The sequence below is a fragment of the Malaclemys terrapin genome, chromosome 7 (assembly GCF_027887155.1).
Source record: "Malaclemys terrapin pileata isolate rMalTer1 chromosome 7, rMalTer1.hap1, whole genome shotgun sequence".
NCBI classification, from domain to species: domain Eukaryota; kingdom Metazoa; phylum Chordata; order Testudines; family Emydidae; genus Malaclemys; species Malaclemys terrapin.
The window spans coordinates 93,343,020-93,359,823 of NC_071511.1; positions in this window are offsets into that span (position 1 = coordinate 93,343,020).

The window sequence follows — 16,804 nt, forward strand, 5'->3', positions numbered from 1 at the left end:
AGAAGCTACTTGATTTGTGCTTAAATTCAATGAAGTTGTTAGATTCAGTGGCTCTGTAAAAGTGAAAAGAAAATGTTTTACTGTTTTGCATGTGGTGATGGGTTAGCAGGATTTTGAATTATGAAAATTACACATCTGACTACTTCATTTCTAAGTGCTCTATTCCTGCCTCCTTACTGAAGCTTTTTTAATTTAAAAATGGCTTAACATATTAGATGTTTGACTGAGAAAGTCTTCAAAATGATTCCCATACTGCTTTGTGAATCAATTCACAATATGTATACTCAGTGCTATAGCCATTTCCATATAGTAATTGAAATGAAAAACATGTTGCTGCTTTAATATTGCTTGATTTCGCCAACTTGGGTGGAATCTTTCTCCTAGTTGATGTTTGACACAACCAAATTGAATTTGTTAATAACTGTTGCATTTCAGTAAACAATAAGACAAATATTAATTGTTTAGAGTTAATCATGTACATCTTTCTACCTGTATTCTTTATTTTTATGGTAATCGTTTTTACATTCTGGAAGCAAAAGTTTTTAAAAAGGCTTACTTGTCTGGGGGCTGGAAGGTGGGGAGGAGGGCTGTTTGGTATCAGAGTAATTGGAAACTTTTAGAAAGTCCATTCAGCACTCTGTTCAATGTGAGTGGCTTCTAAAAGAATATTAGAAAAGAATCTACACGAAGAGGTTCTGGTGTCAGGACAATTGTAATTATGTTTCTGTATTTGTTGTATGAGCTAGTGGTGTATAGTTTACTTCAGTGCAGAGTAGGATCCTTGTGAATCCCTGTGCAGTTGTAGTAGTCTAATAATGGTCTGCTTCAATTGCTTATTTTTTGTCTCCAATAGAGCTACAATATAATATTTCCAACTTGTACTTCGAGGCCTTCTGTTGGAATCCATTCTGGGTTTCATCTGTCTTTCAAATTGTATGCTACTTGCTCTTGAGAGACAACTCCTCTGATATTTCTGTAGTTTATTTGTATCCATTTGCGGGGGGCGGGGGGGGAGGGGAGTTGGTAATTGCTGTTGTTTTTTTTCTCAGATGAAATTTTTGGAATGTATTACCATTTAGCTCAGCATATGAGCTGTAATCCCCACTTTTTTCTTTAAGCTTTTGCCTACTGAAGCTAAATGCTATGTTGCTTTTCATGCCTTTCATTTTTTTTCAAGTGTGCAGCAGTGCTTACTAAAATGTCAGTTTCAGAGCATCCTGTTTATAATTCATATATGTTTGTGCATGGTGGAGCATGGGCGGCAACAATGCCAACATTCTGCACAGTGTACTTTAATTCTGAGTTTCTATGTCCATTCTGTCTGTGACCTCTACTTAGCTGCTATCCCATGAAGGTTTTATCTTGGTTTTATGTGAATATTTTTTCCACCCAAAACTGTTCCAGAATACCAACTCAATTTATGTAGGCCACTTCAGCCATAAATGGGTAGATTCTAAAAAGCATTTTTAAAAATTGTGGCCATAAAATTGACAGCATAAAAATGACTTGATAAAAATGGTGGAATAGGCCATTTTTAAAATGTGTATCGTAATCAAGACTATTTTCAAAGATGAGTATGTTTAAAAGTAGCATGCTAAGAGTTTCATGTTGGGTCTCATAATACAATGTTTAGTATTGGGTGGGAGCCAACAATAGAGAAGAGATTTGGTCAGGGTCCCAGAGGGAGCAAACAGAGATATGGAAAGATCTTTGTAAGGAAGGTATTTGTAGAGAAGAACACAAGCAACATTTTAAAAAGGCAGTCCAGAAGCCTGGGAAATGAAGCTGGGATTGAACCACAATCAGGTGGGAGAATGTATTTTTGCTTTTGTTCTTCACCCTTGGCTTAATTCCCTGGCTGTCTCATTATTGTGTGCATTATGCTAGGACAAACTGCTTGAGAACCTCTCATCCATTCACCTATATAACTATTTTTCTCTCAACCTTTTGTGCCAGCCAAGACCGTGGCTAAATGTATCCCTCCTTTTAGCAGGAGACAGGAAAAAGCTTTCAGTGGTTTTACTCCTCCCCCCAAATATAAAGTGATTGCTGATTCAGACTTGCAGTGCTGAAAGAATCCTACCTGAAAAATCTAATAAATCTTAGCTATCCTACTGGAAAGTAGGGGGGAAAGGCAATAGTTGAACCAACTTTTAAGGGAGGGAACTCTGTGCTTGCATAAAAGAATGCATAAATCTAATTGCCAAGCAAATTATCATTGGTCTATGCCAGCCCTGACTGCCAAATCAGTACTGAAATAAAATATGTAGACCTGCCTAGAGAGTGTGTGAAACACCTGGATAAATTACCACTGACTGGGGTAGAATAAGATGCACACAAACCTAAATATCGAGTGAGAAAATTATTCATGGTGCCTAAGTGTGCTAGGTACTTTACAGCCAAATATGGAGAGGTTCCAGCCCAGTGGAACTTCCCATTCATATTACACAAAAATTGTAGCTAATTACAATACCTCTATTTTGAACAAGCTATATGTAAAATAAGCATTTTTTCAAAACTATTTAATTGCCTTTTTCCTACAATTTTTCACACACAACACAGATGTGTGCATTGAAGAAAGAGCGAGGAAGAACAGAGCATGACAAGGTAATGGTGTGATGTCCTGATCTGCATGGATTTAAATCTTGAAACTAGCATGGCATTAATAAAGCTTTACAATTAATGACAAAAATTTTCATTTACAAAAATAAATTAATGCAAAAGGTGTTAAAATAGCCCAGGAGTATGTTAATTGATATAGTAAACATCAAATGTTCAACGCTGGCTTTTAATTTTGTGCTTGAGCACCTGCAAAATTAGAAATAACGTGAGATTCTTGAAAATATTTAATTCTTTTTAACACTGACTTCCCCTTCATTTTCCTGTCAGACACACCCCCATTCTCCCTTTTCTGTCCTTCATCTATAACCCTTACTTATTGTAATGGAAAATATCATGCAAAAGCAAAGCAGTTATTATAAAACTGAGTATTGGAATTATAGTCAATGTTCCCTTCTCCTTTTGGCATCTTTCCCTCTGTTATTTCTGTAGATGTTCAGATTTTTGGGGCATTCTTTTTTTATCTGTTTCTAATGCGTTCTCTTCCCTCTTACACTTTCTACTTCTTTTTTTTATAACTGCAAAAGGTAACTTTTGTTTTCTGTCTCTTAGATTTTAAGTCTTCTATTTTTTCGATAATGCCTTCAGAATAAATCCTTTCTGCTCCTCCACTTTTTGGTAGCTTTTCCACTTTCCCCTTGAGGAATGACTTCAGGAGAATGTCAGGATTGTATGGGTTAAACAAATCCAAGTTGCATTTATACATGCCTGAGTTAATTTCTGGTGCACTATAAACAAGCTGGTGTGCAGACAATATAATAGGAAATGGTGTACATGTGTACTGAATTTGTTCAGTGAGCTGAATGCTAACTTTAATGTTTGCTCTTAACACACACAATTATTTAACCTGGACTGTGTTTTTCAGCAGTACACTTTTCTTTGTGGATTATGCTGGTGTTATGGCACAAAGGAAAGATTTTTTCCATTTTTAACTGATTTTGTTCCTCTCAACTCTGGTGCACACTCTCACTGGTGAAAATGTGGTGGCTTCCCTTCTTTTATTTCTGGGAAGATCCTCCTGCTGTAAGCCAAATTCTGCAGTTGGTCATGTTCCATGTGATTCTCATTAAATCTAGTGGAAGCCAGACATAAGCACGGCCATACTGGGTCAGGCCAATGGTCCATCTAGCCTTGTATCCTGTCTTCTGATAGTGGTCAGTGCCAGGTGCTTCAGAGGGGATGAAGAGAGCAGGGCAATTTATTGAGTGATCCAGTTCTTGTCATCCAGTCCCAGCTTCTTGTAATCACACATAACAGGCCAAAATTTGTTCCTTAAAATCTCCACGTCAAACAATGCAGGCTTTGCTCAAGAGCTCTGTTTAGTACCTTGCCAAATAATTCTTTTGAGCTGCAGTAAGGGAATTTGCTTAAAGAAATCAGCAGAAGTCAGGATCATGTGCGGCTTGGAAGGTGAAGAGCCTCCCCTGGAAGGGCTGTGAACAAATAAGGAATTTTTAGTCACTGAAGAGATTCAAAAAAGCAAGAGACTTGATCAGTGTCAAAAACACTGTTTCTTCCATAGATAAAACAGGAGGAGAGGGATGGTTTTTGAGAAGAAAATAAGCCAGGGAGGAAAGATACACCAATGGAAACAATATTGAAGTGCAGACAAGCATTTTTTGCAATGGGGGTAGTGAGGAAAAGGATGGGTTTGGTGACAGAGAAGACGTTACAGGACTTATACGAAACTGTATATGGGGATGCAGATGACAATTGAGTCTTGGTGTGACAAATCGACCCTTGAGCATTCTCCCATCGACTCCTGTACTCCAGCTTGATGAGAGGCGCAGGTGGAGTCGACTGGGGAGCAGCAGCAGTCGACTCGCCACGCTGAAGACACCACCATAAGTTGATCTAAGTATGTTGACTTCAGCTATGTTATTCATGTAGCTGAAGTTGCGTAACTTAGATCGATCCGCCTCCCAGTGTAGACCAGGCCATATAGGAAGTATGCAAGGGAGAGGGTTTAGAAGGACAGATTAGTTCAGTTTTGGCGAGACTGAGGTTGAGATGATGGAAAAGATCCAAGTAGAGTTGTTTGGGAGGCAGCTGGAGAAGCAGATAAAGGGGAAGTGGTTATGGCTACAGGGGAAAACTTGGGAATTATTTGCATAAGGGTGGTAGTTGAAACTAAGGGAGTAGATGATGTTACAGACGTTGTAATTGGAGAAGGAGGGGATTGAGGACAGAACTTGGAGAGATGCCAAGAAAGGAGGGGTGGGAGGATGAGGAGCCATTAGACAAAATGCTGAAGTGGTTATTAAGAGGAGAGAACTGGCCAAGTACAGTCACAGGAGCCAAGAGGGAATTATACAAATTGTTATGAAGTATCACAAGATAACATGACATGTCACACTTCAAATAGTGATGTCTTAAGCTAAAAGATGGGGGTAGTTCCCAACTTGTTACTCCCTGTATCAAGTTATTTAAGAAATTGTTTTCTCCAACACGTAAGTGTTGAAAATAATACAGGATATACGTATGCTATAATTTATCTGCTGCAGCAATCATTTTGTTAATTTTGCATGTTTACACTTCCATCTTGGGAGCTGAATGCTTGTGGAGATTTATTTCGTATTTGTAATATTTGTAGATGCTTGTATTTCTTTAACTGGGCTGTTAGAAGAAACAACTAAAGAAGTTTGGGCTAGTTTTCCTAATAAAGAATTCGATTTATGAAACAGTTACTAGTTTTCAGTCTCAGAGGCTTACAAATAAATATAACTTATCAACTTTTTAAAATCACCTGCTATTTTTGATGTTTATAGAAAGAGTACATTGTTATGAACTGACTTACTATTTTATACAAATATTAATTTATACTATTTATACCAATATAGATTAATTAGACTCAGATTTTAGTGATAACATGCCGTAAATAATTTGTTTTTGTGTATTATAAATTGAACCAGAGAAGAATGATCTTAGCAGGTTGGTTATGTAGGAAAGCACTTGTGAGATGGGCATTTCAATGCTTGACTTATGTTTTTGTTACTAAAACTCTCAGCCTAATAATTTGATCTACTTCCGGTAACATCTAAACATGCTGGTCAGGTGTTAAACAATTGCAAAGGGAGAGAGAGTTGGAAATCAGTTGATCTATTTATATTCCTTATCTTACACAACACATTATTAATGTAATTCTTCATTACTTACCTTATACCTACAATCTTTAACATTCCCAATCTGAAGTTTGCTAGTAAAAGTAACCCATGGGGGAGAAGGTCAGGGCAGAACATAATGGATGGTAGTGTGGCTTTTGAGTTGCCAAAAGACACCCATCAGCACTGTGTTGGGGATGAGTGTGCCTGTGTTTAAATTTATTTGTTTGCATGTATATAATCAAACTGGAATGATTTCTTTAAATCATACACCCTTGACCACAGTGAAGCTTCCAAGCTGCCATCTATCTTCTCCCATGTCTTCTCCATGCAAGTTGTTGTTGTTATGGCTAGAGGATTTAAAAGCCCTTCTGGACAAGATACAACATAGTGATGGAAATACTTATCCATAATAAATTTGATAAACTACTTGTGACCTTCTCTTTGTAGAAAAAAATTGAAGTACTCATGGCAAGAGGACTTAGTGTGGCTGGGGAGAAGGGGATGGAATGGAAATAAAAGGGAGGTGTGGGGAAAATGAGATGGGGGTAACTGCAGATTAGATGGAAAGGGAGCAAGATACCAAATATATTGTGTAACATTTTAGAGTTGGAGATTTTATTTGGAAGGAACAGACTACTTCAGATCTTGGCTGAATGCAAGTCCAGTCTGTCTCAGCACTGGCAGAAAGAAGCAACGGGGGAAGTATTCTACAACTGAGAAGGGGGGATGACCAAAATGTGGTTTGCTTTCAACAGGTTGGGGCAGGGAGGGGGCATTTTGTAACCCATTCTGAATGACAGCATTGGCAGAAAATCATCGTCCTGGTGTATTGAGTTGATCTGCACAAAACTAAGACTGATACTGCTCTGCTTGCATCATCATTGTCTGGATGTTCTTCACATGGCTACTCTTTTAAAGGTTTTCTGCTCATCTTTCCTACTAAAACAAATACTTTCTCCTGATCTCTTATGTGCAGCTGGAGAAGATGGTTAAATGTGTTTCCAGAAGCACAACCCTTACCATCTTCTTTTGAACACATTGTACTAGGACCGTCCTAATTCATCTGACCCTCTAATGGCAGTCAGTAAATTGCAGGAAGTTTTGCATGTCTGTGGTTTGAAAAATGCTGAGTTTCTGAATGTATTTTCCATTCTCCTCTCTTCTCTCCTCTCCCGTCTCACCCCTCCTCCCCCAAAATGTTTGATTACGGTCTTAATCTAGTTCTTTAAAATACAGATGGCTAAAAGTTTCTTTTTAAGATTATTATTTTGTAAGAACTTCAGATGCAAACATAGAGAGCAGATTGATTAGATTTTGTCCTAAGAAATGTCCCTTGAGAAGACCAAACAGTAAGAGGTGGAAAAGTTTCATTTTGCTCCAAAGTTTGTCAATAGGTGTGAAAACATAAAAATAAACATTTAAAGTAGGTAGTTACATTAGAGTTCAAGCCGGCAATAGTCAATTAACTTCTCATGGATCAGTCTGAAGTAAACGGAAGATTGTGAAATGAGAGATGAAGGGAATGTTGGGATATAGAAAGGAGAATGCGGAAGGAGAGGAGCCTGAGAGTAGAAGGTGCTAGATGAGGAACCACTAGCCTGTAAATTGTGGATTTACAATGCAAGATTTAAAAAGATTAGGATTAGAAGAGACCTCAGGAGGTCATCTAGTCCAACCCCCTGCTCAAAGCAGGCCCAACACTAACTAAATCATCCCAGCCAGGGCTTTGTTAAGCTGGGCCTTAAAAACTTCTAAGGAAGGAGATTCCACCACCTTCCTAGATAACCCATTCCAGTGCTTCACCACCCTCCTAGTGAAATAATTCTTCCTAATATCCAACCTAGACCTCCCCCACTGCAACTTGAGACCATTACTCCTTGTTCCGTCATCTGCCACCATTGAGAACAGCCTAGCTCCATCCTCTTTGGAACCCCCCCCCCCTTCAGGTAGTTGAAGGCTGCTATCAAATCCCCCCTCACTCTTCTCTTCTGCAGACTAAATAATCCCAGCTCCCTCAGCCTCTCCTCATAAGTCATGTGCCCCAGCCCCCTAATCATTTTTGTTGCTCTCTATTGGACTCTACAATTTGTCCACATCTTTTCTGTAGTGGGGGGCCCAAAACTGGACACAGATGTGGCCTCACCAGTGCTGAATGGAGGAGAATGATCACTTCTCTCGATCTGCTGGCAATGCTCCTACTAATGCAGCCTAATATGACGTTAGCCTTCTTGGCAACATGGGCACACTGTTGACTCTCATCCAACTTCTTGTCCACTGTAATCTCCAGGTCCTTTTCTGCAGAACTGCTGCTTAGCCAGTCGGTCCCCAGCCTGTAGCACTGCATGGGATTCTTCCCTCCGAAGTGCAGGACTCTGCACTTGTCCTTGTTGAAACTCATCAGATTTCTTTTGACCGAATCCTCCAATTTGTCTAGGTCACTCTGGACCCTATCCCTATCCTTCAGTGTATCTACCTCTCCCCCACAGCTTAGTGTCATTCGTGAACTTGCTGAGGGTGCAATTCATCCCATCATTCAGATCATTAATGAAGGTATTGAACAAAACCGGCCCCAGAACTGACCCCTGAAGCACTTTGCTTGATACCAGCTGCCAACTAGACATTGAGCTGTTGATCCTACCCATTGAGCCCGACAATCTAGCCAGCTTTCTATCCACCTTATAGTATAATCATCCAATCCATACTTTTTTTTTAACTTGCTGGCAGGTCTCCCACAGTATTCTTGGCTTCAGCAAAGTTTTTGATAAGGTATATCACATCAACCGCTTTCCCCATATACACAGTGCCAGTTCTCATCATAGAAAGCAATGAGGTTAGTCAAGCATAATTTGCCCTTGATGAATCCATGCTGACTATTCCTGATCACCTTCCTCTCCTCCAAGTGCTTCAAAATGGATTCTTTGAGGAGCTGCTCCATGATTTTTCCGGGGACAGAGCTGTTGCTGATGGGTATGTAGTTTCCCAGATTCTCCTTCCCTTTTTTTAAATATGGGCACTATATTTGCCTTTTTCCAATTGTCCGGGTCCTCCCCCAATCACCACAAATTTTCAAAGATAATGGCTAACGGCTATGCAATCATTTCAGCCAACTCCCTCAGCACCCTCAGATGCATTGCATCCAGCCCATGGACTTGTGGATGTCCAGCTTTTTTAAATAGTCCTTAACCTGTTCTGTCCCCACTGAGTACTGCTCAGCTCCTCCCCATACTTTGCTGCGGTGCAGCAGTTTGGGAGCTGACCTTGTCTATGAAGACTGAGGCAAAAAAAGCATTGAGTACTTCAGCTTTTTCACATCTGTCACTAGATTGCCTCCCCCATTCAGTAAGAGTCCCACATTTTCCCTGACCAACTTCTTATTGCTAACATACCTGTAGAAACTCTTCTTCTTACCCTTCACATTCCTTGCTAGCTGCAACTCCAATTGTGCTTTGGCCTTCCTGATTACACCCCTGCATGCTCGAGCAATGTTTTTATACTCCTCCCTAGTCATCTGTCCAAGTTTCCACTTCTTGTAAGCTTCATATTTGTGTTTAAGGTCACCGAAGATTTCTCTGTTAAGCTAAGCTGGTTGCCTGCCATATTTGCTATTCTTTCTGCACATCAGGATGGTTTGTTCCTGCGCCCTCAAAAAGGCTTCTTTAAAATACAACCAGCTTTCCTCCTTTCATATTTAGTCTCCCAGGGGATCTTGCCCGTCAGTTCCCTGAGGGAGTCAGTTTGCTGCTGCTTCGAGTGATTGTTCATGTCCATTCCAAGCAGGTCTGTGCGCGCCGCATGCATGCCAGCCGGAAGATTTTCCCATAGCGGCGTCAGTAGGGTCGGCTCCGGCGCCCCCTGGAGTGGCGCCTTTATGGCGCTGTATATAGGGGCCAGCCGACCCCCCACCGCCTCAGTTCCTTCTTACCGCCGGTGACGGCTAGCTGGAACTTCTCTTGCTCTTTAGTAATCGTGGCAGTGTTCTATAGTTCTTGTACGTAGTGTATTAGTTAGTAGTTAGTGTTACTGTTAGATAGGTGTCAGTTGGGGGGGGTTTCTCCAACTTTTCGTTGCCCCGCTGGGGCATGCCCGGATCCCCAGGGTTTAAACTCTGTCGGGACTGCGGGAAGTTTATGCCAAAAAGTGATCCGCACTCTTCCTGCTTGCGGTGCCTCGGGGAGACCCATCAAAGGGACAGGTGTCCTATTTGCAGGGCTTTTCGCCCCAGGACGCTCAAGGATAGAGAGCAGAGACTTAAAGTCCTCCTAATGGAGGTGGCACTGCGGCCGCAATCGGATCCTGGACCTTCAGAGCCGGCACCCAGCACTTCATCCTCGGTGCACAGTGCCCCGGCACCGGAGATAGGTCGTGAAGCCAGGGCCCCAAGACCCCGGCACCACAGAGAGTCGGCGCATAAGAAATTGTCTTCAACAAGACTCCGCTCTCGTTCGCCGGTGCCGGCTAAAAAGAACAGGCCGCGGACCGAACAATCTCCCCACCGGGACTCTAAAGGTCGGGCGCAGTCCACGATTGTTACGGGGCAACCCGCGCCGCAGACCCATCCGGCCATCCCGTTGACTCCCACCCCGGAGAAGGAAAGGTCAGTCTGGAACGCCATAGATCCCCGGACATTATGGAGGAGGTCCGCCTCCCATCGATACCTGAGGCGTTTGAGGCTGCCTCAGACCTCTTGAACCTTCCGGTGCTGGCATCGCCGCACCAGTGCAGACAACCTCCGGCTGCCGCCGGGCCCCAGTATCACTCTAAGGGTAAACCGGCAATGCACTCACCGCACTCTCCACACGGCGTCACAGTAGCGGCACCAGCGCGAGCACCCCAGCCAGCGACTGTGGGTACCGCTCCTCCGATGTCCTCCTATTCAGAGACTTCTGACTCGGAGGCGGACTCCTACCGTTCTAACAGATCGAGGAGCAGATCATCCTCGCGTAGGAGTGCCCAACCATACCCGCCACAGTGGCATCAGCAGCAGGAGTGGCAACCACCTCCACAGTGGCCATTCTGGACGCCATGGGCCTACCATCAGTCAGTGGGTCAGGCGTACGGGCCCCGCTCACGAACCGCTTCCGTCTCCTCAGCGTCTGGGGCACCGCTGCTAATGCCACCGGCACCGCCGTCTGACAGAAGTGTGCCACAAGGCATTACGGCACCCCCAGGTCAAACAGCGGCACCAACAGGGGCTTTGCTTCCTTCAGCTCAGGCACCGCCCAGCACTCCTCGGCGTTTGGTGGCGACCCCGGTACCGGCCGCGGTGCCACATCTTGAGCCCGCACCGGCCGCACAGCCGGAGTACCATGTGCCGCAGGCCCTTACACAGGGAGACATGCTAGATGAAGGGCAGCTACATGGAACATCTTCCTCTTCATCTCCGGATGAGGCAGTAGCGGGGACTTCTGCTGCTCCGGCTTTAGAAGATAATAGACTCCTCCAACAGCTCCTTACTCGAGCGGCCCAGAGTCTCCCGATACAGACGGAACAGATCGAGGTGGACATTGATCCTGTAATTGATATCCTGGCCCCGTCGGGCCCATCTAGGGTGGCCCTACCCCTCATAAAAACCATTGCGGACACAACCCGCACTTTGTGGCAAACTCCAGCCTCATTGGCCCCTACAGCCAAAAAGACTGAGAGGCGGTATTTTGTCCCAACCAAGGGCTATGGACATCTTTACACGCACCCCCCCACCGGACTCCCTGGTGGTGGATGCCGCCAACTAGAGGGAGCGACAAGGTTTTCAGGGATCCACTCCTAAAAATAGAGAGGCTAAAAAGTTGGATCTCTTCGGACGTAAGGTCTATTCAACAGGGGGCCTACAGTTGCGTATTGCCAATCAGCAAGCCATAGTGAGCCGGTATGGACACAACACGTGCTCGGCTTTGTCTAGGTTTACGGACCTCCTCCGGCAGGATTCACAAGCCGAGTTCTCGGCCCTTGTCGAGGAGGGCAGATTAATTACTCGAGCTTCCCTTCAGGCAGCCTTGGACGCAGCCGATTCGGCCTCGCACACATTCACTACTGGTCTCCTCATGAGGCGTGGAGCCTGGCTTAAAGTTTCCAGCCTTCCTCATGAAGTCCAACAGACTATACAGGACTTACCTTTCAAAGGGCCCACGCTTTTCTCAGAAAAGATGGACAAACGGCTCCATAGCCTAAAGGACTCGTGGACCAGCCTCCATTCTTTAGGCCTACACACCCGTTACTCAGCGTAGGCAGTTTAGGCTGCCACAGGACCCACCTCCATATCAACCTCAAAATCGAGGTGATGTCGTGCGCAGGAGACCGCGGACTGGCAGGAGGAGGCAACAACAGCAGCCCTTCGGACAGTCTTCTGCCCAACCAAGGCCTCCTCAGGGGCCTAGGCCACCATTTTGAGGGTTCGGTCAAGGTCGGCCTACCGGACAGATCTCTGGATTCTCCCAACCTTACCTTTTCATAATGTCTGTTCCCCTTCTATCCTGCGTGGGCCCGGATCACGTCAGACACTTGGGTGCTTCGCATGGTAGAGGGATATTCTATCCAGTTTTCCTCCCTCCCGCCCCACCAGCCCCCCTCCCTGTCCCTCTTCAGGGACCCCTCTCACGAGCAACTTCTCCAAGAAGTTCAGTCCCTCCTTACAGCAGGGGCAGTGGAGGAGGTGCCTCCAGAACTACGGGGCAAGGGCTTCTATTCTCGATATTTCCTAATACTGAAAGTGAAAGGGGGCCTCAGACCTATTCTGGACTTGCGGCGTCTCAACAGGTTTGTCAAGAAGCTCAAGTTCCGCATGGTCTCCCTGTCCTCCATCATTCCTTCCCTGGATCCAGGAGACTGTTATGCCGCTCTCGACTTAAAGGATGCATACTTCCATATCGCGATAATCCCTCGCCACAGGGGTTACCTCTGGTTTCTCGTCGGCGACGTTCATCTACAGTTCACGGTCCTACCCTTCGGTCTATCAGCAACCCCAAGGGTCTTCACAAAGTGCATGGCAGTCGTGGTAGCCTTCCTCCGCAGGCAAGGGATCCAGGTATTCCCTTACCTGGAAGACTGGCTCATCAAGGACAGGACCAAGGCACTCGTGGAGGCTCAGGTGGTCTTCATCAGGCACACCTTCAGCTCCCTCGGCCTCTTACTCAACGAGGCCAAGTCCACTCTTTCTCCAACACAAAGAATCGAATTCATAGGAGCACTTCTGGACTCGACACAAGCCAGAGCATATCTCCCAGAGGCCAGAATCCGAACTTTGTCCAACATCATTCTCGGCCTCCAAAGTTACCCTACCACCACAGTAAGAAGCTGCCTCAAATTACTAGGGCACCATGGCAGCATGTACCTATGTCGTCAGACATGCCAGGCTCAGACTGCGCCCTCTCCAATCTTGGTTGGCAGGGGTTTATCGGCCAGTCAGGGACTCCCTAGACTTAGTGGTGACGTTACCTCGTCCGGTGTTGGACTCCCTCCAATGGTGGCTCGACCCATGGGTGGTCTGCGAGGGGGGTCCCTTTCCTCGAACCAGAGCCCTCCCTGACCCTGGTAACAGACCCATCGGATCAGGGATGGGGTGCACATCTGGGCCACCTCCGGACCCAAGGTCTTTGGTCGAGGGAGGATCTTTCATCTCACATCAATGTCAGGGAATTGCGAGCGGTACGCCTCGCATGCATGGCATTCAAGTCCCAGCTCGCGGGCAAGTGCGTTTGTCCTCACAGACAATACTCCAACGATGTTTTATATCAACAAACAGGGTGGTGCTCGCTCCTCTCCCCTTTGCCAGGAGGCCCAAGCATTAGGGGATTTTTGCGTACAGAATGTAATTCACCTGATAGCATCCTACCTCCCCGGCACGCACAACGTGCTCGTGGACACTCTCAGCCGCTTTTCCAGGGTCATGAGTGGTCTATCCGCTGGGACGTAGTTCTCTCAATTTTCCGACTCTGGGGTCATCCCCAGGTGGACTTGTTTGCTTCCAACGAGAACAGGAAGTGTCGTCAATTCTGCTCCCTCATAGGACGCAGTCAGGGATCCCTATCAGATGCGTTTCTCCTCTCTTGGGCAGACGGGCTTCTTTACGCCTTCCCCCTGATTCCCTTGATTCACAAGGTGATCCTCAAGGCCTGCAGAGATCACACTCAACTCATCCTCATAGCTCCTGCGTAGCCACGTCAGCATTGGTACACGTCTCTCCTACACATGTCTACGAGGGTTCCGCTCAGGTTGCCCCTACTACCGGACTTGATCACGCAGGATCACGGTCGCCTCCTTCACCCGAACCTGGAGTCACTCCACCTCACAGCTTGGATGCTCCATGGCTAAACTCACTGGAGTTACAATGCTCCCATCAGGTCAGACAGGTCCTGTTGGGCAGCAGGAAGCCGTCGACAAGGTCTACGTATTTGGCCAAGTGGAAGCGCTTCTCCCTCTGGGTTACACAGCACGGTCAGGGCCCCTTGCTCGCCCCGATCCCTCTCATCTTGGACTATTTGCTACATCTGAGACACCTGGGACTAACTCTCTCATCGATTCGAGTCCACCTTGCTGCAATCTCCGCATTCCACCCTGGAGAGGGGGGGACCTCAGTGTTTGCAAACCCATTTGTTGGACGGCTCCTTAAGGGTCTTGACAGATTGTTCCCACATATCCGTCAACCTGTCCCTGCTTGGGACCTCAATTTGGTCCTGTCTGTCCTCACGGGGGCCCCGTTCAAGCCGCTGGCTTCATGCTCGCTGTTATACCTCTCATGTAAGGTCGCGTTCTTGATGGCTATCACATCAGCACGGAGGGTATCGGAACTCAGAGCTCTGACATCCGAGCCTCTATACACAGTCTTCCACAAGGACAAGGTCCAACTCAGGCCTCATCCTGCGTTCCTACCTAAGGTGGTTTCCCTGTTTCACGTGGGTCAAGACGCTTTTCTCCCTGTGTTTTATCCAAAACCGCACTCCTCGGCTAAGGAGCGCAGGCTGCATTCTCTGGATGTTCGCAGGGCTCTCGCATTTTATATAGAAAGGACGAGACCCTTCAGGAAGTCGACCCAACTTTTCGTAGCTGTGGCTGACAGTAGGAAGGGGCTCCCGGTCACGTCACAGAGGATCTCGGCTTGGATCAGAACCTGTATCCAGGAGTGCTACAGTCGGGCCAATATACCAGCCCCACCTATCACGGCCCACTCCACAAGAGCGCAGGCCTCTTCAGCTGCATTCCTGGCCCACATCCCAACACAGGAAATTTGTAGAGCGGCGACCTGGTCCTCAATCCACACCTTTACGGCTCACTACGCCATTACGCACCAGGCTAGGGAGGATGCTGCATTTGGCCATGCAGTCCTCCAGTCTGCAGTGACCTCCGACCCCACCACCTAGACTTGGGCTTGTGAGTCATCTGCTTGGAATGGACATGAACAATCACTTGAAGAAGAAGAAACGGTTACTCACCTTCTCGTAACTGTTGTTCTTCGAGATGTGGTGTTCATGTCCATTCCAATACCCACCCTCCTACCCCTCTGTCGGAGTATCGGCAAGAAGGAACTGATGCGGTGGGGGGTCGGCTGGCCCCTATATACAGCGCCATAAAGGCACCACTCCAGGGGGCGCCGGAGCCAACCCTACGGATGCTGCTATGGGAAAATCTTCCGGCTGGTGTGCACGCGGCGCGCGCACACCTGCTTGGAATGAACATGAACAACACATCTCGAAGAACAACAGTTACTAGAAGGTGAGTAACCGTTTCTTTTCTGAAGTCCAGGGTTTGTATTCTGCTACTCTCCTTTCTTCCTTTTGTCAGGATCCTGAACTCCACCACCTCATGATCACTGCCGCCCAAGTTGCCCCCCACGTCTACTTCCCCTACCAATTCTTCCATATAGATGACTATATTAGGGTCTTTTCTGCGTGGAAATATCATCCAGTCCTAGAAGACACGGTGGCGGGCAGAGTTCAGGCTGACTCCTAAAGTTGTTTTTAATCTGTTCTGAAGGTAGGTACTGGGTGTGATTTGCACTCTAAGATTCGGTGAGGATGTGGAAGTTTCCATAGTCTTAGTGAAACTTGTGTATGGTAAGAGTTATGAAGACTTACTCTCTTTAGACTGGATTACCTGGGTTATCCTCATAGCAGAACAGACATAATTTAACAGATGGCTAATGGGACAACTCAGCATTGAGCTGTGAGTACAGATGGTTGTTCACATGAGCCTGTTGTGGTAGATCCTAGGCATATGGGTATCTGCATCTCCACCAGGCTGTAGATGTTCTGCCTGTCATCTAGCTGGTGTCCAGCACAATCTTTGGTATTTTATTAATGAAGTGCATTTGAAATTTGCACTCCTAGTGCTGAATTTAAAAATGCGAGTACATAATCAATTTCTACCTTTGCGTATCTTAATTTTTTTTGTTACTAGCATCAAACAGCCTATTATGTAGTTTACATTAGACTGTTGCTTGCCATTTTTGTCACTTCTTGTATTGTATATACCTGTAGTACATTTGGACTAACTAGCAAGACAGTCGCAGGTTCAAAGCTTGTCTTGCCACACCACCTTCACTGTGATGCCATCTATTCTGGCAAGCTAAGCAGTCCTGCTAATGCAGCATGTGGAGGGGAGCATTCCAATAAATCACATGAGTCAATGATGGTCTATCTCTTCTGTTTGGGCTTAGATTGAGTACCAGCTCAAAGTATGGTGCTAGAGTGTCCTTTCCTAATGATCAAGGACATGTTTCATGCTAGACAATTCACTGGAGGTAATTTAAAGAGCGCCCCCCCCCAATATTTTTGCAAGCATAGGGAGAATTAAACTTGGTAACACAGCTGAATTACAACTTTCAGATAACCTACAACCCTCTGCAGTTTCAACTGCTTAAAGTATGTTTGGATCCTGTTCTGTTGCTGTACAGTTATACAGCCACTGACTGCTTCATTTCACCACTAGATGAAATGATCCCGGCTTATATTACAGCTTAAATTGTAAAATATTTTGGGCTACTTTGAGATGAAAGGTCCTCAATAAGCATATTGTCTTTCTGTACTCATAAAGAGAGTTAATTTATAAAAAGTTTACTCAAGCTTTTGCAAAAAATTTTTTCTTGCATCATT